The 26,289-nt window shown below is 42.8% G+C and overlaps 1 protein-coding gene across 1 annotated transcript in view; it reads right to left on the bottom strand.

Annotated features, from left to right (window-relative positions):
• The window catches only part of slc8a4b (solute carrier family 8 member 4b), a 68,535-nt gene extending 42,889 nt beyond the window's left edge, over window positions 1–25,646 (bottom strand). Inside the window, exon 1 of the mRNA XM_037478151.2 lies at window positions 25,459–25,646. The gene's annotated coding sequence lies outside the window, so the exon portion shown is untranslated. The remainder of the gene's footprint in view (window positions 1–25,458) is intronic.
• Window positions 25,647–26,289: the final 643 nt, after the last annotated feature.

Genomic DNA, 26,289 nt, shown 5'->3' on the forward strand with positions numbered 1-26,289 from the left:
CCACGGGCTAAAGTTGTGTTTGGAGTATTTTTTGTGGATTTCGGTTTATTGTACCCTGGAATCTAAGGACCCGAACCAGGAAAAGCCTTCATACATTTCTTCATGATGAATGCACTAAATGTTGGTTCTGGTTCTGACCCGGGTTTGTGTCACTTTTTGCATCCAGATGGGATACTTTAGAGTGTTAAGGGTTAGTGTCCTGACAAAAGGAATGTATAATCCCACCGTTTTTGGTAACAATTTTGTTTTTTTTGCCCTCTCCATCAATAACCACCTCTAAAAGAAAGCCCTTCTTGTTTTTGTCATGTGACTGCAGGGGAAAAAAAAAACGAGAACACGATAAAACTGACGACATGCAGTCGCGCACACAGGCAACATGCAACGACGCGACAGGAGACTGAACACGGCTTGAATCCACAGGGGAGGCGCAGGTGATTGGACACAGGTGGAAACAATCATCGACACAGCAGACAATCACAGGGGAAGACAGGACAAGGCAGGAAGTGACGTTACCCCAGGGACACAACAGACACCAAACTACTAAATAAAACAAGACATGAACCCAAACCGGGCGACACCATCTGCCTTCGAAAAGAAGAAGGTGAAAAGGAAGTTCATGGGTTCGCTTCCCCCAGAAGACTGACCCTTTTAATTCTAACATACAAATGTCACCACAGGACACCAAGTCAGTCGGGTATGTTTTCCTGCCTAAAGCAACCCAACACCTCGGCTGCTTTAATGTTTTTTTTTAGATATTGTAAGAGGAAATCTAAACCTTAGTGTATGAGGCCATGCCTGCAGAAAAGGTTCAGTCCCTACATCGGCATGAACATGTGAAAATTTGCGTGGGCGAGAGCATCAGCCAAATGAGGTTTAAAAGGTTTTAATGGGCTTTGACATGAAAACAAGAGAAGATGAAACATGATATGATGAGGCGGTGTGTGTGATTTCAAACTTTTGCAAAGTTCCTTCTTAAGGGGTGAGTACAGGGGTCAGGGGCATAAAAATCAGAGAAATCTGGAGGTGGAAATCCATTTGTTTATACTTATCCGTGGAAGAAATTGTGAAAAGGCTTCGTTTTAGCCAGTAGCAGTGGTGGGCATGCATATACACAGCACCAGTCAAAGGTTTGCACACATTTTCTCCTTCAATGGGTACTGCGTATGTACATGTGTGTGAGGAAATGGGTGTAGCTACTTAAGCAGCATTAAAATATGCAGTGTTTGGACTGAAATGCACATCAGTATTCATGATTAAAAAACGATAGATGCATTCCCTTCCTTGAAAATGGTGCATTGTTTACATCAACGTCAGCCTTGCTAACAGTCTTCGGCCTCTATTGGCGCATGAACCGACGCTCTTGCTCTGTAGCAATGCACTAGTGGTCACAACTTACACAGGGTTCCTCTTTCATTGTGTCTGTGAAGGAAATCCCCGTAGTTACTTAACTTATAAACCAAGTCGGCTACAAAAAAAGGGAGTTTAGCGATGCAACTCCTGACCTTCAGAAAACATGGATACATTTTTACTAAAACTTGAAGGACACAGGTAGGAGGTGGCCCAAACTGTGGCACGACTCAAGTTACAACTGATGGCATCTGAAATGAAATCATTTGTGAGTCGGTGCGGTTGAAGAGTTTATTATCACATCGCATCCCGCTCATCCCCCAGGCTTTTTTTTTTTTTTTTTACATGGATGAAGCAAGTTTCTCTTGCTTGCCTTCCCCTTACTTTCCGCTCGTCCTCACCCATTTGTCCCCTACTTCTTTTGCTCCTTCGCCTCTCGCCTCCCGCCGGTTTTCCTTTCTCTCAATCCTTGTTTTTACACTAAACCTCTCATTCCACGGTGTCCTATAACTCAAATGTCTCGGGGTCTAAACCTTTTCCATTCCCCCTTTTCTCTGTACGTCTTTCTGTCTTTTGTCCGATCCACCTCTGCATCCCTCCCTCCGTCTTGCCCTCTGTCTTGTGTGACACATGACAGCATTGTTGATAAAAAGGCAAAGAAAATCCCCTTGATACTGAGAGCGTAGAGGAAAGAGAGCGAGAGAGAGAGAAAGGGACGGATGTTGTTTGCTCAAGCATGGAAGGAGGTGAATGGAGGAAGAAAAAAGTAATACTAATAATAATTGGAAACGGCATAAAACCCTGCGGATATCTCTCTTACATCCTGAAGTAAACGCACACACATACACATACACACACAGTGCACCTGTCAATACACATACTTAACTTCTTCATGTCCTGCTCACTCCCAAGCATATACAGTTTCCCTCTCTGAATACACAAGTGCTCACAGCCTCTTATCGTTATCCTTTCACACACCCACAGTGTCACCCATGCAGATCATGCTATACAATGATAAGAACTTTGATGTCCCATTAGTCACCGTGGTAACAGCATTGGGCCAATTCAACATGTTCCACACTCCTGCTTCTTGTTGCCACCTTTTCAATTTCTGTGAATTGGCTGTATCTGTTTTCTCTGAGTGTCTTTTCTTCTCTCTGTCTGTCTATTGTTGCTCTCTTTATCACCCATTGATGGATTACTGAACTGGCTCTGCAGGCATAGCAACCCAGGTGTTAGGGGGCCCCGTAGGCTTCATCTGCAAAATGTCACAGAAACAGACAGAAAACCACCATCAAGAGACGTTAATTGAACATGGACGCGTAGCAATTATGAAGAGATACAAGACAAACACAAAAAACGTACGAAACTACGAGATAACAAATAAAAAAATATATTCATTTAAAATCCAGAATATACAGATCACCAACAGGAACTATTTGTTCTCTAAAAAAAGAAATTTGTTTGTGTCAGCAATAAAAAAAAACTGCATTCATAAAAATTGTTTACATATATTTTTTTTTTCACAAAACAATATGCAAATGATTTGATCGATGGGAAATTAAACTGCAACTACTCCGATAGTCAATAGGTTACAGTTTTTTATTATTCGCTACGGCATATTTCTCAATACTTTTTCAAAACTCTTCACCCAGTTCTCCTAACCAACTTTCAGCTGGCCACAGCAGTTCATCTCACATTCAAAATGCACTAAAACTACCAAATACACTTCATTCAAATCAACTCATTCATTCATTCAACACTAGAAAAGGTTGACAGCCAACAAACACACAATGACCTAAAAAACACTAACAACATGTAGCATTAAACAATGTTTTCTTGTGTAAAACAAGGACACATCTCTGTTTATAATTCACTATAATATATTTTACTGGAATTAATCAGACATGTTGCAGAATGCGTCAATATATTTTATGAATTTTTTTTATTTTTCTGCACTGAGTAATTCCAAAATATCCTCTATGGGGTTGAGGAATGGAGAGTAAGGTGGGAGGAAAAGTGACACCATTCTGGGATGGGCTGCAAACCACTCGGTGAAATGCCACATTGTCCCATACAGTTATAAATGTTGGCTGATTTCTTGTCTCTGCATCCATTTCCTCACCCAGCACAACCCTTCCATAGAGATCATGCAGGAACGCAAGGAGACGTTCAGTGTTGTATGGCCCCATCGGTGGTTTGTGTAAAAGCAGTCCATCAGTGGCTATTGCTGTTGCACATTGTGATGTTGGCACCGCTCTGGCCCGAGAGTCTACACCTGTGTAGATGTTCGTCTACAATGAGAATCCGCTGTGGTTGGTCCAATTGTCCAAATGTTTTATAGCATTTCATTTAATTGTAGCAAATTGCTGTCTTATTCAGTTTTGTATTATGTTATTGTTTTGGTGCAAATTGGCCTGTAGGTACACAAAGTTTTGGCGGTTGTTGTGTCTGAGTGAGAAAAGAAATTATATTTGAAACATGTAGTCATTGAATGCATTTTGTGCCAAAGCAATGATAATTGAACCTCAGTTTAGCCCACATATACTTCTGTTGTGCTCACTGTGTGAAGAGTTTTGAAAAAGTGATCTAAGTATTGAGAAATGTGTCCTAGCGACTGTAAAAAAACTGTTGTACATGTTTAAAATATTAAACTAACTTCTACCAATAAAATACAATATTCTGCCTCAGCTTGACATGGTGATATATTGTGGCACGACTGCTGAACATTGGGTTGGACGGCACTTATCTCGAGTGCAATATGAAAGAAGCAACTCTGTCAGTGTTGTATTCAAATGAATAAAGGGATCGCAAGATGAGAAAAGGGAGCAGAGAATGAAGTGCCTGTGATGCTACAATGATTAATGGAATGGGAAAGTTATCATTATCATTAGAGTATGAAATGAGTGGGTGACGTACTCAGTGTGTGTGTGTGTGTGTGTGTGTGTGTGTGTCAGCCAGATGGAAGAAATCAGAAAATGATGTTAGCAAATTATTGATAGGGATTATTCATTAGCTAAATCCATTAGATAAGGGGGATTTCCTCATGGATTAGACTGTTTAATTGAGTTTCAAATAACAAGCAGGAGAATACAGACATACTCAGATTGGATTTTAATAATTTTTGGTGGCCTAATAGGCCAACAGGGCTTTGTAAAGAACCCTTCAATTTGACTGTGGTGGAAATATTAGTGGTTCAAGTTATTGAAAAGATAGTTGTTTGGGGTTTTAATGAAGAAGGGTGTTTTATTGTATTTCTGTTTTACCCACTTTCCCTTTCTCCCTTTCTCTACGTCCCCTCAAAAAACCCTTTTAAGTACAAAGATCCAAAAAAGGAAATGTGCTCGCAATCTGCCTGGACCTGCTGGTAAAACCAGTAAAAGCACGGCTACTGTAGTTGTGACTGTGGGGGTAAAGCTCTATTTATGTCTGTGAGAAGGTGTGTGGGTGTGTGATTGTGTAGGCATGTGAGGTGTGGGATGTCAGAGTAAGAGGATGGGGGCGCTCAACAACTAAATACACACACACACACACAGTGAGAGGTGATTGGAATTAACTTTTACTGCCATTGTGAGCACGAGAACAGTTTGTGGCAGGCTGAAGAGCTGTAACACAGATTGGGCTGAAACACACACATCAGTTTTTATCCTCTTCACATGCACAGGCACAAACAATGAGTATTAAATGCAAATGAATGTGGACAGCCCTTTACTGTCTGTGGTGCAATAACAATGACAGTTCAGTAATGGGGTTGGCGAAATGTTAAACAGGTACAATCAGACCGGGAACACACACACACGCACACACACACACTTTCACTGCGGCACAGGCTTAACCAGAGGAGCAAGGTTGCCAGTTTAATCCAGTTGTAGGACAGATGGTGAGGCCAGAAAGAAAGGGACAAAGATGACGAGAGGAGAAAAAAAAAGAAAGAAAGAGAGGATAAAAAAGAGGGAGATGGATTTAGATTAGGAGGTGGAAATTGTCGGGACTTGGCAGCAAATCAATTTACGGCATTACCAGCAGCAACACCAAAGAGGCCTGTTAATCAACAGTTAAATAGACCTTGCTACCTCAAGGTCACACACCTTCTCACAGACACGGGAGCGAGGCTAGACAACGGTGTGAAAGATGGTAGACCCAGCGCCATGTCCCAGGAATTCACTCGATTCAGATTATTTCTTGAATGTTCATCTTAAGCTCACTTGTCTCCTCTCTGGTGTCACCAGTTTCAGTTGTATACTGTGCACTGTGTCTTTATTGACTATTCTGAGAGCTCAGTGGAAGGATTAGCTGGCAGATTGTGTATGCATCGATTTGACTGAAATTAGGTCATTAAGTCATTTATATTGTGTTACACACACCCATTGGCTCAATCACAAATCTGATTGCATTCATTTTGCGCTTGATACACGTATGCAACGAATGTATTGCAGTAACCCAATGGCAAGATCCAAGATTGTGCTGAAAAACAAAGAAGAAGAAAAAGGTTTTCAGGATTCCTTTTGCGGCTGAGCAAGTTGATTATTTTCATTTCCGTTGGACCAAAAGGTGCAATGCTATGAAACGATTCCTTCTTTTTCAGCCCAAGTGTTGACCCAGGTAACTAAAGAACAGCCCACACTGTTGTTTTCATAAACAACATAGGTATATGGATAATTTGGTTTCTATGAGTAATTCTGGGGAAGTCCGGTCTCCTGCCTGAAAGTCAGTAACACCAGCTGCATGCCAGGGCGGGTAATGAGAAGCGCAAATGGCTCATCGCTCAGCCTTTGCTTACAATTTGTCCCAAAGAGCCCACGTGTGGTCTTGCAGGAAATAATCCCCCCTGCAGAGGACAAAAGGAAAGTGAGAGAAAAGATAAGAGCTCCACTCCGTGGGATGAGGTCTGAACCAGCTGACTGGTGCATCACTAGATGAAAACACACACGTGTCGTCTCTCCCGTCTCTGAAATACATTCATGAAGCACAATCACAGGGACCAACAGAGGTCAAAACTGTCAGCAGAACCGGCCATTTTCCTCCCATTTGGGGGCGGAATCTCTAAAAGCTAGAGCTACAATTTAGCTTTAATCGGCCGTGCTGCCGAGGCGCTGCGGTCAAGGCTCAGTCTGAGGCCTGACCTTGTGTTTGAGGGTGTGTGTCGTCGTAGAAACATCGGAAGACGCTGTTTCTACAACTGGAACCAGCTTTTCAGCGTTAGGCTTACTAGAATAAATAGATTCCCTTAATTAACAGGAGTAACAATCGATAGAGGACGAGGCTGAAAGAGGACGAGGCGAGGCGAGGCGAGGGGAGGGGAGGGGAGGGGAGGGGAGAAGAGAAGAGCAACAAAAGAAAGGAGAGAGCATCAAATGGAGCAGAGGAAATGAGAGAACGCTGTGCAGAGGGACGAGTCAGGAAGTGAGAGAGATAAATAGCCTGACAAATATGGACGGTGTGGATTTTCATCTTAACCTTGGGGAGAAATAAAAAACCCTCATATTTAAATCTCTGTTAAGATGTTACATCCTCCACAAAATCCTTAACCCCCCCCAATCATTGGTGGAGTGAAAAATACACCACGGAATACACCACAATACACTCCAATTGTTCAGTAGGTTCTATGCTATTGTCTGAAGTGTCTTTTATGGAGACTCAGAAGCAGGACAGAATGTTTTGTAATCTTTGAAGTGGCCGGGATCAAGCAGCAGCCATGCGGGGCGGTTTTGGTCCAGGGCTTCTCAGAGGCTCCATTAGCCCAGACAGGAGTAGTTGGGGGGGGGGGGGGGGGGGGGACAAATGTCCAATTTGTCTGGCCACTAATGCATTCGTCTTTGAATGGCAGACTCGCTCCGGAATGTATATATTAAAAATGCACTCTGACATCTAAGACTTTATCGCCATTCGAGCAGACGAGACGATTATTTACATAAATGCAATGCATATTATTGTTGTTCTTATTCACAATCAGCTTATTTTAATAGTGAAAAAAATAACTTTTCATGACCCAGACAAGCCGTCAATAATGTCTTGTGTAATGCCACCAGCATTGGAAAGAAAAAGAGGTCGTTGAATATATGAGCACAGTCTATTTCACACTATAAATTCTAACAATGATTCCAGGGAAAAATACCCATCGTTGTCTCCAGCATGAGAAAAGGCTGCAGAATACATACAGGAGGAATACATTAATGCCAATGCAGACGTAGTCAATAGTTCCTCTACTCCTGAAGAGAACCAATGCTTTTCTGCTGGACACGTGACCATGCTGATTTGAATTGTCCATTATGTAGGTGTGAGTGTCTGATCCCAACTTGTTTAATACCTTCTAGCAGTTGGCTTTTAATTACGGCTGCTGCCCATGCGCATGTGTGCGCATGTGTGTTTGTTCACTTTGCTGCAGACTGTCGACGAGTGTGTGCAGCCACGAGTGAAACCAGGCCAAGCTGGAGACCAAGTTGGATAACAATTGGAACAAACAGGTGAGTCTCTGAGTCACCTTAACCCCCCCCCCCCCCCGAGCATACACACTCATAAACATGCGCACACGCTTTGCTGTAGGACATTTATCACAGATCATATCATACTATTAAAGTTAAGAAAGGAGTAAACCATACTTACTTACTTAATTGAGAATAAGCACTAAAATGCACACATTTACAGCAACTACACTATATCTTACACTATAAAACCACATGCAGCAACTATTAATATCCACACATTTTCCTACGTGAGAATAATTCATATCTGTTCCCACAAATCTAAAAATATACCGCCTGAAATCAATTAAGATGCGGATTGCTCTCACTGAGCCCCCCCCCACCCCCCCGATCAAATCTCCTCTTGCCGTTGCCCAAGAGTTAAATATATGAGTCTCTGGAGCCCTCGGCCAAGACTTGCATTAACTTACCACCACTGAAATATTAAATAGAGGCGTTTAAGGGAGCGCTGACGTCCAAATGTTGGGCTGTGGTCGACTGAGGGTCTTGTAGTTGTGTACTGCATGTCCAAAAATTGCTCATGAATGACTGGGTGGGACTCTATTCACAGTTCAAGTTCTCAGTAGGTTACACGATTTTACCTCCAGCACTGTAGTTTATGTTGTAGGGTTTGAGACTGTATGTCTGAATTAGATTACATGTCTCACTAAAGGTTAAATAAAAAAAACAACTTAAATACCGATATATATTTTCATTCTGTTAATATATGTTGTTTTCATTTATTCAGATGGAGTGTGTTGAGTTGCATAACATTTCATTTTCTGTATCGCTTTTACATACATGTACATGTGGGCTATTCAAAATATAGTACGTTTTAAATATTAGCCTCTATCCACGCTGTAATTCCTCTTGCTAACCACCTAGTTCCTAGGAGCAACCAAATCTGTGTCCCAATTCCACGGGGTGGGCATACAAAATCATTTATGTAAACTTTTGTCCCAGACTAGAACGTTCAAAGCAAGCGGCTGAGCTACCGGCAGCCTCACAATAAATTAAAATCAAACGTGATTGATGGTGAGACAGCTCAGAAGTGATCTCGGAAAACAAAGTATTATATCTTTGTAAAGCATCTTTGCTTGCTCAGTCCCACCAGGAAGCTGGCATCCCACCCGCTGTTTGTGCGAGGCTTACAGTATGCACGGACCAACTGCTGAATCTCACTGGCAACCAGCGAATAGTTCTGAGCGCCTGTTGCTATGGTGACCTGGGAAACAAGCTCACATCAAGTTCGGCAGTGTGCCACTCTCCTGACATTCTGAAGTGAGGCAAGAAAATGTAAAAAGATTTAAAGCTGTGTATTGGTTTGCTCCCCTTTTTTTTTACTACATTAATCCCCACGGAGCAACAAAACGGACGCGCGCGTAAAATATCGTTACGTCAATCGCCAAATAAGGAAGGTTGATTGTGCGTAGCAAGGGGTCTGTGTTTCAGCCCTCAACGTAGATCTTTCTAAAGTGCCACATTGGATGAGGGAGATGAGGGCTGAGATGAGATGAGGGAGAACGTCTTTGACTTCCACGTGGGGCTGATGAGCAGAGGTCAAAGGATTCTAAGGTCATGTCGACATCATTGCAATGCAAGGCTACCAATGCGGATGTCTACCAGGAATCGTTTTACCGTGCTCACTGTCTTTATCTTACGTACATACATCCATCGTGGCCAGTTCATCTCTGTCAATCATTTATCTGATGTTGCTTTGATCGCTGTTTCTCTCTGTTGTCATTGTTATCATCTTCTTTGCCTCACCTGACCAAGTTTAGGATTTTTTTTGGTGCTCAGGACTTTACCGTGGTTACGATCAGTATTATTCTTCATAAAAGAGTTGCCGGCTCACTGCTTTATCACCAACGTAATGGTTTCCATCACCTTGCAAAGTCATTATAATGTTCTAATTAGGTTTAATCTCGTCCCACACTCCATCTCAATAGCAATCATCCATCCGTTCCCCACCTCCTGCAGCTTGCCCGTACTCCACTGCTCGTCATTTTCTCCTCTCTGTTAATCTCCGCTGCTCTCTGCACCTGTTTTACCTCTCCCTCCAGCTCTTTACCTCCATTTTCATCTGTATTTTTCTTCTTACACTCTCTCGGTCACATTCGCCTGCAGTCAGTCAGCCTCATCTCGCAACGTTTTCCTCGGCTCACCTCATCCCTCCTTTCCTTTATTTTCTCCATCTTTGTGCCCCCGTTGCATCACCGTCTTTTCCCCACTCGTGCTTTCGTCTCTCTGTCACGTCCACCTGCCATATGTTTCCGTTTTCTGTCTCTTTTGGTAATGGCGATGTCGCCTTGCAACCTCTTGGTCATTTTCAACTGCTCTCCTGTCTTCCTTTCTATTCTTTCTCTCTGTTTCATCATCTCTAATTTCCCTCTTTCGGGTACTATTGATTTATACACAATGCCATAAACCCCCCCCCCCCCCCTGCACACTTCAGCATCTTTGAAACATGGCCACAAATTAGAGTGTGGGTGAGTCGAGATCAGCAAAACTAATTATGTCCACACGGAAAACTGTTGCCAAGCAAAATGATTTTGAGCAAAATAAGTTATAGCTCATTAAATATATTATATATTTACAGACTGTAATGGATCGCTCTCATCCAGGAGGCAAACGGAACAGAAGAAACCACCAAAAAATGAAGAAAAGAAATCAAGCAAACTAAAGAATAAACTTAGGTACCAAAAGAAGAACCGTTGAAAAGGACCACAGAAAGAGCAAAAGAACCAAATAAGGCGAAAACGCCAAATTAAAGATCGGTAGACGGAAACAGGGTTTAGTGGCTGATGCAATAACTGTTTTAATTATTCTAACCCAGTCAGACTTCCTTTGGATTCTACACACCTCTTGTCCCTAAGGGAATACACTCAAATTACTCACGTAGTCATTATTGATCCTGTGGTAAAGAAAAGAAAGGATCCAGATAACGATCAGAGCCAAGATCCATAAGCACAAGGCAAGAACCCGCTTGTAAAAAAAAAAACACTACACCCATTCAAATGCTATTAGAAAACCGTTAAAGGGTTATTTAATTAAAGCCGGGAGTGTTTACATGACCTTTGGCCTGCGAACAATGACTCGGCCTCCTAGACAGAGATCTCCATCTCTGCCAGTCTATCTGTTCCTGCAAAGGTCTCTGTATCTTTGTCCTTTTGACTGTCTTGCTAAATACGGATCATGACATTGGTTTTAATCCTGCATGGACAATTCAGAAATCGCACTATTTTGACTTACACATTAATGTTATTTCTTCCTCCTTTCTCTCTCTCTTTTCACTCTGTCTCTCTCTCTCTCTCTCTCATGGTCGACACAGTGCGCACACGTAAGCGTGCAACAGAACGGTGTATTTGTGGCTCTAGATTAAAGCAGCCGGCCGGGCCCAGCGGACCAAGACAATTCCAAAAGTCAAACCGAAAAACATGGAGTTCATTTTCAAATTGTCACACGCCAGAGCTTGCACCCCCCCCCCCCCCACACACACACACACACAGGCAATGCACTGTTGACAACACAGAGATACATAGCTTATGCCACACCAGCACGACAAACATAAATAAAAAACACACAAACATGTGCAGGACAAGTGCGCACACTCACACCTCTGAGTCTTGACTAAATGCCGCTGTGTTGTGGTGAGGGCCGCTGAGTGACTCACTGTTGCAGCTGACTGCTTATTTGGCTCTCTGTGTTGCCAACAGACACACAAACACAGTCAATAACCTGTGCACGCTCACAAACACACACGTGCACACACACACACACACACACACACTCACACAATGACTGGACATGTTTCAAATGTTTTCAAGGGTGTACCAGTCGGCTGAGGAGATGAGTCATGCCTGTCTCCGGACTGTTCATAACTCAGAGTTTGACTTTGCAATGACCCGTCCGTGTGCTCTCTGGAGGAGAACACTTTACTTTGAGCTTGTCAAGGACTACCTGCCGATTCGGAAAAACGTTGAAATGGTTGGAGTGGGCAAAGAAAAGAACGTCTTAGAAAAGAGCTCAGCGGTGTGTTTGAGGTTATGCTTATTTATTGTAGTACCAAAACTGAGACCAGAAGAACGATTGCATGTTTAGTGTCAATGGAGTATTTTTGCTTGAGCAAGAAACCATAAAGGATCTCCTGCTACATGTCTTCAGTTCGGATAATGGACTCCAGTCTCTAGCTAAATGCTTAGTGCAACAACGCTGGTACATTTTCCAATACAAGCCAACTATTGGTAAACATGGACACACATATGGAGACAATAAGCATGTTTTTTTATGTTCTATCAAAAGTCTAAATGTTAATAATTCAAATAAAAAACTAGAACGTATCAGCACCTCCTTCTCTTATTTCTCTTATTCAGGCATCATTATCAGTAGCCAGGCTGATCGGACAGGTTTATTCTGATGAACGTCTTCTGTTTGCTTCAAAGGAATATTGTGCAATATTTGGGGAGATCCGTTGCCATGGAGGGAATATAATGTTTTAAACTGTTTAACCTGTCTATAATCACCTAGAACTAAAACCAATGTGACTTTTTTAGCCTAGAAATAAACATTTAAACTCAGTACTAAACAGGCCCTAGTGCTGAATTACTAAAACCGTGTCACTGGTGCTTTATATTAGTGCTGTTTGATGTTTTATTGTAATTTGAGAGCACGCTGCAGTGCACATCTCTGATGTCTTTGTTGGGAAGTGCTCCTCCAACTACACAAACATAAACACACAAACACACACACACACACACACACACTGCTGGGGTAGAAACAGTTCAGCAAACCAGGTGATGTGAAGAATATTTGAGTTGACGACAACTACCCTCGTTCCTGTTATGCAATAGAAATTGTACTGCAATAAAACATTTGCAAGTAAAATCAAAATGATTTTATCAATTCATTGGTTCAACAAGCATGAACATTTAAAGGCATGTAAAAGCTGATTTAGTCTGAATTGTAATGGAAACGGCAATAAATAATAAGACATAGATGGGCTTGGAGTTTTTTGCCTTTTTAGATGCAACATTAACACAAATAACAAAACCTGAAGGGCGAAGTGAAGTTAGTGGTCAAACTTTAATGAGTCTCTGGGGGGGATTCACAAATGTTAATTCTGTGATTGGAGCAGACATAACATCTTCTACCAAGAGTTTGGACTTTACTCTTTAAGCTCATCAGTGCCCACGGTCCATGAGTTGTTTAAAATCGACACCAGAATTGCATTAGCCTGAATCTACAGTCTACAGCATAAGCAAGCAGGTGGCGTTTTGTATTAACTCATATTTAATGCAGCTTTGAGGTCAGCTTAATGGCCACCCATTCGCCCGACTCCCCTCCCACCTGTCAGTACATAGGATCAGAGTAATTCTTCAAATAATAATGTAGCATCACCTCCCTCCCTGAGTTGCGCTGTGGCTGGTATCAAATTGTGTTTATATAACCCCCTCAGGGTGACAACGGCACATCCGGACACAATGAGCCGCAGGGACACACACACACACACACACACACACACACCGTAAATGAATCACGACGAGCACGCTCCAATAACATTTGAGTTTCCATCTGCTCATCTTGTGCTGGTCTCACCTGCTTTACGTTTCAGAAAAACATGCACCGACAGACACGTTTGAGATATGCATTTGTTCAACCTACATAGCCGATCTAGATCTATATCTATATCTATATCACCTGGTAATGTGGATGCCCCCTGGCGCACGCACAAAGATGTAGCACCACTCGGTTAACAATGTAACTCTGCCATTAGTGGGTTACACACCTGCCATCGCTTCCAGCGGACACTCACTCAAACACTCACTGCGTGTCAGCCGCACACACAATCGCACACAAAACAACAGAAAACTCTCAATGTTGAAAATGTAAGCAGCGGTGAGTGTGGAGTGCCATCCAATAGTGTCCAATAAAATACTGAATACAAATGGCTGTATAGTGGAAGAGAAAGGAAACACAAGCTCCCGGTGATGTGCGTCTAAATGCAAGAAAAGCAAGAGAGAGAAAGGCAGAGAAGAAAGTAGGTCCAATACTGTTGCCATGGTAATTAATGAGATACAAAAGCCTTTAACGTTATCATTATGGGTGAGAGAGGAGTGTGTGTGTGTGTGTGTGTGAGATAGAGGGAGATATAGGGTGAGATAGAGAAAAGCAGAGTAAGAGAGAAAGAGTCAAGAGAAAAGAGAAATCCTCCGTTTAGTCCGCCTGCTTTGCTTTCGTCGGATCGATAGCGTTTTCTGGTTCGACGGAGGGGAGTGAAGGAAGTCGACGCATACACACACACACACACCCCGCGTACACAGAAGATTTATGAGTAAAGCTGAGGGAAATCACTGTCGTTTCTGTTTGAAGATATGAATTAAAGTGGTGCTTCTGACCGACGGCTCCAGGCAGCGCACCTCCGAGAGCAGAGAGGAGTTCACCGGGGGACAGAGGCAGCAGCTACACATATTCGCTGGAAAGCATGTGTGGGCTTTTGAATGAAAGGTTTGCCAATTCAAATCAAATGACCAGCTCGCTAAATTGTGACGAAGAATTATGACGCCTTCGCGTGAAGCAATCTAATACACGGGCGGGTTTTTACTCGTTGGCTCTTGTGTGCAAAACTGTGAGAAACACGATCCTAATGATGACCCCAGTGAATATCCGTGTCATGATGACAAATTATAGATTCAGTTCCTATCTCACAGGCATCCATTGTTTTCCAATAATTAAAGTACAAGCAATAAACGATTGCTCAAAGACATGGGAATGTTTAATAACCTTTTTTCTTTAGAAATCCTCCTTTGGGTGCGATGCAGGGCATTTCTCAGAAATATGCCATACAAGCTAAACGAGTTGAGAGTAGGTTGCTATTTGGTAAACCTAGTGCTGCGTTAGCAGTTAAAGAGCAACATTTTAGGTTGTAGTGTCCAAAACAGAGATGTCTTCATATTAATTGGGAACCAAAAAAAAAAACACCTCTACAAATCCTGCTAATGTTACTCTGAGTCTGTTGCATGTGTGGAATAATAAAACACTTAGGTTCGGACAAAGCTTGTTCCTGGCCCCCAGAAGCCAAAAATAAACATTACTGCAAACTTTGTGCTTAAATGAACAGCATTGTGATCCTTTCAAGAAATGAAGACCTAAATTGTTCAACCAGAGTAATAGACCAAAAGAATAAAAAGTAGATCTTGTTGACAATTGTCATAGTAAAATGCCTGCTGTCCTTCGCAATTTCTCCCATTCTTAACACATGTGTGTGTGTGTGTGTGTGCACATTCTAAGGTTCAATTAGGAATTTGTGGCTTCGAAGAATGAGTCAAATTAAGGCTGGTCCATCGATCTGAAGATCCAGCGGTCGATGAGACCTAACTGAGGTAGGCATGAAAGAGCTTTTGAAGCATTCAGCACTCGCCCAGCATCCTTTTTAACCAGCACATCTGACGGGCATGTATTACGGACACAATCGCACACTAAACTGCACGCCCCCCCCCCCGATGAATGTTCTCTCACACAAAAAATAAAGAAAAAAACACACAGGTTTGACATTACTGTTCCTACTTTCTCTCTCCTACGTATTTAATGTACGGGACCATGCATGCTAGCTGTGCATACTCGTTTTGTATGTGGGCCATGTGAGTGAATGGGTGTGCAAACAGAGATAACACACAGTCCCAACTGGTAGACTTTGAAGCCAATAATTGGCCACACGCTCATTGAGAGCATGTGAAAATGCATGCCGGCTTGTGTGTGTATAATAGCTTGATATCTACTTTGATCCATCTAAAAGCATGTTTGAAGACGCAGTTGAAATTCAAATAAGCAACAGATTGACACGCTGGTAATGGCAGGGGAGAGGAGCAGAGCAATGCAAAAGGGAGAGAAGGATGTTAGGAGAGATGAAGGAAAGGAAAGGAGCAGACGATAAGAGGAAAGTGTAATAGGAAAACAGAGGAAATGAGCGTCGGTGGGCCCTTTGGGCTGTATAGGCCAGACAGGTTTGTTGGAGTTGGAGATTAATGGTGAAATGGGAATGAATGTTTCATTTTACACTAGATCAGGCATATATTAGAGAATAAATTAAATGAACATGGCCCTGGGGCTGGGGGTTAATAAGCAGGTTGTAACTATAAAGCAAGATATCTGTGCGTGTGTACTGTATGTAAAGTATATACAGTGTGTGACAGTGTGCTTTGCATACATTGAGAACAGCAATATTGCACCGAAGCGCATCAAAGAAAAATCAAATATGGGACCATTGTTTTAAATGAGTTGACTATGTACCAAAAAACCCATTTAGTGTTGAAAACTTTATCAAGCAAAAAGTCGCATTGGGGTCCTAAATGACACTACGCGAACGTTTTCAAGCTCAAGGCCAGACTGTCACGTCAACGGCAGTTCAAAGGCCAAATGCTGTTTCTTTCAATACCTACCCACGCTTTGACATGAAATCCTTCATGATGTGGCTTTGGTTTTGGTGTTGACACCAGGCCTCAGTCTTTATTAGATCTATTTTTTTAACATTGTCCTCCATTGAATGCGAGTGATTCCATGACATAATGGCTTAATTCTCTTAATAAATTCTAGCATTTAATTACTTGTCCTAATAAATGTATTTAATAATTGACTAATGTCGCGTGATGTTGTGCGCTGTCCATTTATTCATATGGTCTAAACCAGTGCTCAAGTGTTTGGTGATTCCTAATCAGCTTTAAAAATATCAAACGTGTTTAATAGCCTGCGTGTCCTGTGGTATTCATGCTGTGACACTTAATGTAATCAGGCCTGTAACTGACGCTGGCATTTGACGGGTCTCGAAATGTGGCTTTGAGATAAGCCCCATAATGTAATGTGTGCAATCTCATAATGCATATTATACGTAGGTATTATGCAACACACAATTAGCATAGCCTTCCCGCAGCTTTCTATGGATAGGCAGTAATGGATGTGTTTTGTTGACGCTCAGGAGGACACACACACACTCTCCCCGAGCGCAAGTCATATTGCAGATGTTCATATCCAGAATCTGCCCGTCTCTGTTTGTTTGTTTTCGCTTTTTTGTTTGTGTGTGTGTGTGTGTGTGTGTGTGTGTGTGTGTGTGTGTGTGTGTGTGTGAGTGTACTGTATGATGTTGAGAGGTTCTGGCAGCTCGGTGCTCAGGCTTCCATCCTTTGCAAATGTCACACACAGAGGGGATAGCAGAAAGCCTGAGGAAACAAGCAAGCTAAAGTACACACACCCCACAAACACCTATACACACACACACACACACACACACACACACACGGTTATCATGCATTAATGAATGAATGTGAGAATGAACATTTCAACTGAAAACACTCACAACAGCGCACCAGGCTTCCATGCAGGCCCTGCTGTTCCTTCATATGGATTTCCTTTTGCTACAGTGACTTGGTGTTTGCAGGCTGTTCATTTCAGTGTTCTTTTTTCTGCTGCTGGGCCCTGATGACACATGCACTCACATTTTAGTTCACAACTAAAAGTTGTTGCACTGTTTGAACCACACTTTGCATCGCACAGACCTATACATAGAAGCACTATAGGCTCACACACCTCCACCCAAAACCTCTTTCCGTAATTATGGCATACAGACTAGGGAGTACACAAAAAAATGGAATTATACTATTATGCATTTGCTTTTTCCTGTGGTATTAAATTAGGTAAATGTGAAATGTCCCTTGCATTGTTACCCACCACAAAATGTTGGTATTGTGACATTCCTATTATGGACAAAATGCTACTCTTATGCTACACGTTGAGGGATGTTTAAATAATCTCCTGCAGCCATAATTCAAGGAGTTGGCACTCGCCAGCCCTATTCCTACTACAATTCTTTCATTTTAAAAGAAAATAGCCCCGTAGTGATGAGACATCACTACATATTCAAATGAATGCCAAAACGAGGTGTGTCACAGTGTGTGTGTGTGTGTGTGGGGGGGGGGGGGCCTGTGAGTTTGCCAAAAAGCAATACAGTGTGATACCGGAGCAGATGGATCCCACAAGTGTGTTTGTGATCAGGAAATGACAAATACGGAGCACTGGTAAAACTAAAGTAGCTTAATGGAAGGAGTATTTCATTAGCACAAAGCCTTGTGATAACAAAAGAAAAAAATCACATTTTGGCCTGTCTTTCATTCATAGAAGCAGTCGATATTTTCAAAAAAGCACATTAGCATTTGTATTATTATTATGTCATGCTGACAACAGCGCCCTTTTGGGAAGACAGACAGAGCACGCAACTTTCACAAATACAATGAAAACTTGAACTGGGAGACCAAGTTTAAAGAGATACTGTGCTGTATTTGCACAGCACTGGTGTCTAAGTGAAAAAGACGGCAATTTGCAGTGTGTGTGAAAGAGAAAAGTAGCAACGCAGTCGCATGACAACAGAGCGGATTATGGTTATTTAGGAGCACCTGACATCCACTCCTGCATCATTATATTTTCTATTGTTTTTCCCATTCTTGTCTCTATCGCTTCTAATCCTCTTCCCTCATTTAAGCCCATCAGGAAACCACCAGACACGACAATCCTTCCGCCACACACAATCTTAAATATGCAGAACCTGCTCCAATGAAGCCGACACATGCTAGATTTCACAATCACACATGCATGCTTAAAATGAACACCATGTCCCTCTCACTCACACACATTGCATGCTAAAAAGACCTGCAGCCATGCATGCAACGTGCATGGCTGGGCAGCTCGTTTCTGTGTGTGGACTCTATCAGATTATATAAACCAGGTTTGGATTTATGCTGCCTGTAAAAGATTAATGGGAAGGTGGAAGATAGAAACAGAACAGAAGCCACTACAACACAACAATAACAAATAAATAAATGAGGAAATATAAGGTTTCGAGTAAGATTTTTAACAGTTGAAGGATTATAAACAAATAAAGAGGCTGTGGGGTCATTGAGTGATAGACAGAAACAGAAGAGGGGTGAAAGTTATGGGCTGAAGGTGTTAAACAACCCAGGGGAGGAATGACCAGGTGATGAGGCTATAAAGAGTAATGGCGAGAGAGAGGAGAGGAAGCAAGACAGAGAGGGGGATTTGGGGATTTGAGAGGTCAGAATGAGAAGGAGACTGACAGAGGAGGACAGAAAATAGTGTACCTGACAAGAACAAAACAAGAATGGAGGTGATGTGAGAGAAGATGTGGTAGTGGGAGCGACCTTAGGAAGGGAACAAAAGAGCAAAGAGGAAAGTGACAATAAAACAGGAAATACAAAAAAACATGTAACTATTACTGCTGCAAGGTCACAATAAATCACAGACCAATGATGGGGCATTTTTTTCCACCACAGCCATATATGAAGTTTAGAGCTGCAAAAAGCAATGTGTTTATGCTACCATGCTTTACTTTCAGCTTATTGAATCTCTTATTGAACTTCCGACAGCAGAATACAGCAGGTTTCAGTGAACCCAGCGTACGCTACTGGAACCGCGTTAAACTGAAAGCCGGCAACAGGCAGGTGAACACATGTAAGGGTCAAAGGGGCCAAAACCACTACTCCAAATAAATGCTTATCCAGTTCAGTGTGTGCTGGATGTGTAAATAGGTCACCCGTATTAACTGATAATGTTGTGTTTAAAGCTTGTTCCGCTGCCTCAGTGGCCAACGGAACTGAATCATCAGATCATCTCCTCGTACCAGTTTAAGTATGGGCAAGTTGTTATAAGGTTAATGCAGCCTGCGGTGAGCCAGATAAGAGTACACGCCACATGGTTTTGGGTACTTAGGGGAACATGAGAATTGCTGTCCAACGTTAAGTTGTAATGTTCGGTCTTTGAATGTGCTCCATGCTCCAAGATTTTAATGCTGCTGTGCTTTCTAATGTGCCGACGGGAGGCCTGCATGTCCGATTAAGACTTTCCACTCAATGTAGTCTAATAGACATTTCAGCACACTAACTTATGAAGAATATGAAGAAGATGTTATATATCCATGTAAAACATGCATAGCGTACAATACAGTACTGTTTGGATATACACGTTAAAATGTTTAATGCCTGTATACACTGAAATAGAAAGAGAAAAAGAGAGAGAGACACAGAGGGAGACCGACACGGAGACACGAGAGATGGAGAAAATTAAAGAGTAAAAGCTGTAACAACAGGGTGGAGAGGGAAACAGGAGGTCAAATAACAGGGCAGAGAAAGGACGGAAAGAAGCAGAAGGAGTGGCGAACAGAGAGAGAAGAAACCAATCTACGTGTCAGAAACAAATGCTTCATCTGTTTGACAACCAGTAGCCACCAGGGACGTCACAAGAGCCAATGCATGGGTACCGGGTCAAAAGCTACGGTTAACTGAGTTTGTATTGATTTACGACGTTATGAGTTCAGTAAAAATGAGAAGTGTGCCGAGGTAAAAATGTAACAATATAATAACGGGTTCAAATGTAATCTTCAACAGATTTTGTACGGATTCAAAACTAGGGGAATATTTGCAAAAAGCTTTTATTTAAGCGGTAATAAAGTTGTGTGTGTGAAGATGTATTGTTTTGTTTTGTGCTTTTACCCCGTCAATTCAGGTTGAATACTTACCGCTTTAGGAAAAGAACGCACACGTGTTTTCACTTCTCGGTTCACTTTCAACACACCTTTTCAAGCCCGTACATTCAGAAAAGCATGAAAGGTCAATGTATTCTCCATCAGTGCCCATTTTCACAGTTAATTGGATAAAGCTGTGTCCATTTCACACCAGGCCTCCCATTGATGAATTGAAAAGAGCAGATTGCTCTCAATCTGACCTCCGACGGTGAGCGGGAAAAAAGGACAAAGGCGATGCCTTTTTTTCCTCCTTCTTTCTCGATCTTTTTTGAAATCAAAACCACAGAGTAGTTTCTCTCCACTTGGTGCAGTCTCATGCTGCCGAGCAGCAAGCCATCCACGAGACCTCATTCAAACGTGAAAACAATGACAACAGAAAACAACACAGACACAGAACGAACGGCGTCGTCACGGACACACGGCGTGGCCGGTTTAAGGTGTTTGTTTGTCATGCGGCTGATTGTCATGAAAACAATGGCTCCCCTTCACCTCGGAGCTTTCTATTCGCCGCAGCACCAGGGACGGCATCTCTGCATACCAATGGCCAGCTCACCTGTAAGCATCATCTGGTGGGGTGACATGTGGGTGACGGCCCCCTCGGGTGCGTTTCTGTTCGCAAATGCACGTCTGTCAGTTTTCGGGGGCTCTATTTAAACTTTTGTGCTAACTTGGAGGACCTCGGAGGATCTCTGTCTTTGTGGGCGGATTGTAGCTGCATGTTGACCCTGCGAATGGAGGACACTGACAGGACCAAGTGCAGCAGCAGCCATGTTGGATTATTGCTGATCTTTAAAGATAAATGAGATAACGGATTCTGCAAATAACCACTGAGGTAGAACTGGATATGGATGTTTCATCCTCTCAGGTTAACTGTACCAGTTCTAACGAAGTATTGACCAAAATGTGTTTTAAAGTTTAATTTAAGACTATTGCGTTTTTTTTATGCAAATTAGGAATTAGGATTGAGACTATGCAACTCTTGAATTATTTAAGTTTACAATTTACAAGTTATGAAACACACCATGGCTCAATGCATATCATTAAGGGATTGTCTGCCTTATTTGATCTGATACACCCAATAGCTTTATGGAGCAAATGAAAGCAAACTTAAGATATATTGCTGAATAAATGATACTTTAAACCTTCTTCGTTTCCTGTAATTGAAGCGTCAGAAGCTGCCATTTAGAAAAACGTGTGCTTAGGCTAAGGAATCCATATTCGTAAGAACAGACCCTGTTTCTTTTTTTCTTTCTATCAGAAACGAGCAGTTCGCTCGCCAAAGACATTTTTGACTTTTCTTTTGGTGCACTTAGCTTTTTTCCACCCACATCATGTACCACATAGAGGGATGACTGCTTGGAAAAGTCAATTTAAATCCATACAGGCCTTGTTGCAGAATTGCATCCTAATCTATTGAGGAGACTGTAGATGGAGGACCTGCTATCTCTGACTGTGATGGATTGTTTCTTGCGAGAAACCGATGCATCTGGAAACAACGTTATCTGCATTTTCCACTTGATATTGGATAAGTAAAATAGTACGGAGAGATGCTTCTGCACTAAAGACATTTAAGTGGATTTCTCCTTTGCAGCTGCTCTCTCATCAACCACATTCATCCTTGCCCTCTCATTGTTAAACATATTTACATAAGATCTGGAGCGTTATAATTAATCCAATGAATCAAATAGCTAGTAGGAACAAATAGACTTTACGTCTGGGGATGTACAGAGAAAATAACTCCCCCCACTGTTGAGAATCAATGTACTTTCAAAGAGCCTTGGAGTATGAGCGTAGTAAATGGAGCGAGTTCAAAGAAAGAATTCACCACTTCTTAGTGGAGAAGAACAATACAGACAGTAGAGTAATCCTGTAAGATTTGCACTGGTTTTGTCAATATGACCACCAAGCAAAAACAGTCCATGCAGGAATGCAGGAATCCGCGCTTCAAGCTAAAAACGACCCATTTCATCATTTGCAGTTTTTCTTCTGAAGGACTAAATGAGGTACACAAGTGTGAGGACCAAATCACTTCGCCATGCAAGTGGGATCACAGTGGGTACATCAGGAACTGCCACTCAGCTTGGAAATGACACCATCTGGCAATAAACCTGTCAAATGAATCGCTGAAGTGATGCTCTGGGAGTGATTGGAAAGTGAGTGGAATGAATGATGTGGGAGGCCCGGGCCATCCTGTTTGGCCCCATGAGAGAAATCAGGGATGGATTGGCACTACTCAACTTTTGATTTTAGATTAGAGTTTGTTTTGTTTTTTAACTCTGAGGGTGTTGCATTCAGAATAAATCTGAAGCTCATATTGTTCCTTTTATTGATTTTTTTTTCAGACCCAACTTCAAATTGTGTTAAACTAATTTTAACTCTTGTCTTATATCGAGTGTTCCCCAATAACATCAGATATTAGCAATTTTATTACCTACACAGTCAAGTTTGAGAGTCCATCAACCGTTGAGGTGCCAATTTTCGACGTAGCATTTGGGCAGAGCTGGGAGCATATTGGGCACCTTACATGAATGTCAATCACTGAATAAAACAAAAACAAAAAAGTGAGGCCAACGACTTTGTGCCACCGCCAAAGAAGAGATGAAAACTGTGATAAATAACTGTCCCCACATTCATTTGTTACAGCCGCTTAATTAATCAGGTTGCAGTGAGAATAAAATGCCTCTCAAAAATCACCTGTATAAGAAAAGAAAAGCTTTTAGCGTGTGTTATTTCACCTCTTTAGAAATGCGGCTACATGCCTCGTTCCTTATTTTCATTCTGTATTTCCCCTTTTTCTTTCGTCTAGTCATTGTCAACATCATCTTCCTCCTGACACTATTCAGAACAAAAGAAATCCATCTCAACCCGCCAACGGCATCACTAAGAGCGTAACGCACACACACACACACACACACACACGCACAGGAGCAAAGGGGATTATGACCGCGGGGACTTTCCTTTCCCCTCCCAGGCAGACACGCTAGGCTGACAGTCTTGGGATCCCAGGGGCCAGTATTGGTAACAACCCAAGTGACCAGAGAGCAGTGCCAGCGATACGCATAAGCAGATTAGCGTGGACGAGAATAGAGGCCAAGATGTGGGTTGCCACCTTCCCCGGCGGCCAAGTCAGAGTGTTGACAAGTCATTAATGGATTACTTGAGGATGCACGAGGAAGGAAGCGACAGATATAAAGAGAGTAAATCCGGGATATTTTGGTCCACCAGCATGAATGCACAGACGCAGCAGGTATGGAGGTAGCAGAGCACATACACGTGTACCTGTTGTAAACCACAAGGGTGACATCCTGACCAAATCAATGTTGACATTTCTAGGATTAGGCCTCTGACAAAAATAATGAATTAATGCATGTGGTGGTTTTTACCTCCAAACACCTGGTTTGTCTGGACCTGCGGTCATTTACAGCTCACCCAGAGTAAACAACTGGACGGTTAGAACAAAATCAACAAGGGTGGCAGGAACACCCCAACACATAATGCCGCTGTGTTTCAGTTAGTTGAGAGCCCTTCCAACTCTGCTGGTAATGGAACTGCGCTCAGAAACTGAGACAGCTTCATCTTGTCTCGCGAAGTTGTTCCTGTGTCATGGCATAGAGACGAAGACTTAACTCTGACCTTTAATCATTAAATCACACGGCTTTGCCGCCAGACCACACTGAAATAAAATTCTTTACCGTCGGCTGGCACCACACAGCTACGCTACCATCTGCATTGTCCAAAGTGTTCTATCGCCACCCTGCAGACATGATCCACACCGGCCCGTGCAGTCAGGAAAAGACAGCTAGACGGCTACACAAAGACGTATTGTCGCTGGTGGAGGCTGCAAAGGGTTTTGTGATATGCAAACACTTCCTTTGACAGCTTGGGTGTTTTGAATTATTGAGAGGGCGACTTATCTTAATGTTAATTATTCATCCGTGGTGGAAAAAGTCTTCATCACGATCATTGTGATGCCATAAGTAAAACTACCACTGTCAGCTTCATCAAAAGCTTCCACCATATAACACCTTTGTGAATTGTTACTGGCACCGTCGTCATTATGCTGCCCTCATCTCATCAGCCATAACTATCATCATCATCATCAGAACTCCCATCACACCCATTTAAATGATGATCACCGGCATCATCATCATCATTGCGCAGCTCCTCCTCTTCCTCATCATTGATTTATGTAGTCACCATGATCATCAAACCTCCGTCACAGCCATTTTCATCATCTTCACCAGTATCCTCACCACCAGCATAGGACCAACAATCACTCAGCACAACTTCATTTGTACTCTACACGTTCAGAGCACTTTACAGATTTAGAAATGTACTGTATAGAAATGTAGGGATGTTAAAACCATTAACATAGATAATAACACTACCATCATCACCACCAGTCCCACAAACCTCATCATCATCACCAGCAGCAGAACAACCATCGCCATCACTAGTGAAAATGTGTATTTTCAACAAAAAAAACATTAAAAACATAATGATCCTGAACTCTGAGCTCTGATCTGATCTATATGAAATCTAAAGAAAAATAACTGCTATTCAATATCATCATTCTCGTTAATCTCATAATACATGTGGTGCCTATCCATTCCTCTCGCGCACCCTGACCCAGACCACAGCTCCTCCAGTCTGCGGATGCGTTCACTATCCGTGACCTTAATCTGCCTCCCCGGCCACGGCCATCACCGCGTACTCGGTCCACAACCCCAGCTTTGGGGATAATGTCAGTCCCCGTTCTCCAGCGAGGCCCTCCGATGGAGACCGTGCGCACGCTAGATGCCCAATTGGAGCGGTGCACAATGCGTTTCCTCGGACAGTCCCGGGTCTTTTCGGCGTCGCATGCACCTGAGAGAAACCCCCCTCCACCTTACCCTCACCCGTCGCTCGATCTGTCCCCGTTGACCACCATTTCCGCGGTCCCGTGCACTGACCCGCTTCACGTGTGCACATACTACTCACGCGATCCGCCAGTGCCGTCTTCCTCTTACGCACGGATCACACACACACACACCAATAAGAGGACACAACAATACATCTGTTTCTTCTCACCGATTCTCTACTGTGGAAGAAGCCCGGGTCGGGATACGCTCATTCATTCACTCATCCCCGGTGTCTGCTCATTGTTCCCTCCGCTCCGTTCCTCATCCAGCAGCTGAATAAGCGCCTTCTCTCCTGAAGCGGCAGCGACAGAGGGAGCGAGCGCATCACACCCGTTGGCTCGCTTGCGCGCCCTCCCCAATCTCTCTCTCTCTCTCCCTCTTGCGCGCGCGGGCTCTCTCTCTCTCTCTCTCTCTCTTTCTCTCACTCCTACTGAGGGTGTGCTGATGTGAACAGAGGGGATAAGGCTGACAGCCATTTCTGTGTGTGTGTGTGCGTGTGCGTGTGCGTGTGCGTGTGTGTGTGCGTGTGTGTGTGTGTGTGTGTGTGTGTGTTGGTGAGCGTGTGAATAAAAGGGAGCATGCACTCCTAGAAGAATCACCCCTTCACTGACCAACCAAAACCTGCAGGGCTGCAGTATTTACATTATCAATGAGTTGAGATGCAGACCATGACATAACAGTCCTTTGAGTACAGCCAGCTGTCTGTATATAGTTGTGATTAAAAAAAAAAGAAAAGAATACATGTGTAAATAAATTTATTATGGACTCAAAGCATCATTTTAGTTATTATATAATGGATAGTTCTTGAATTGGGAACCACTTTCACCTAAGGCCGACTGGTATTTTGTTTCCGGATTGGATAAGTGCTGATCCACACCAGAGGAGGTTGCAAAGAAGGATAGCACGCGATGAGATCGGACGGGAGGGGGTGAGGGGGACGGAGATGGATGAGAATGACCAAGAGCAATTAGAACATTTAAAAAGTTGAAAAGGACAGACT

This window comes from Pungitius pungitius, chromosome 1 (assembly GCF_949316345.1).
Source record: "Pungitius pungitius chromosome 1, fPunPun2.1, whole genome shotgun sequence".
NCBI lineage: Eukaryota > Metazoa > Chordata > Actinopteri > Perciformes > Gasterosteidae > Pungitius > Pungitius pungitius.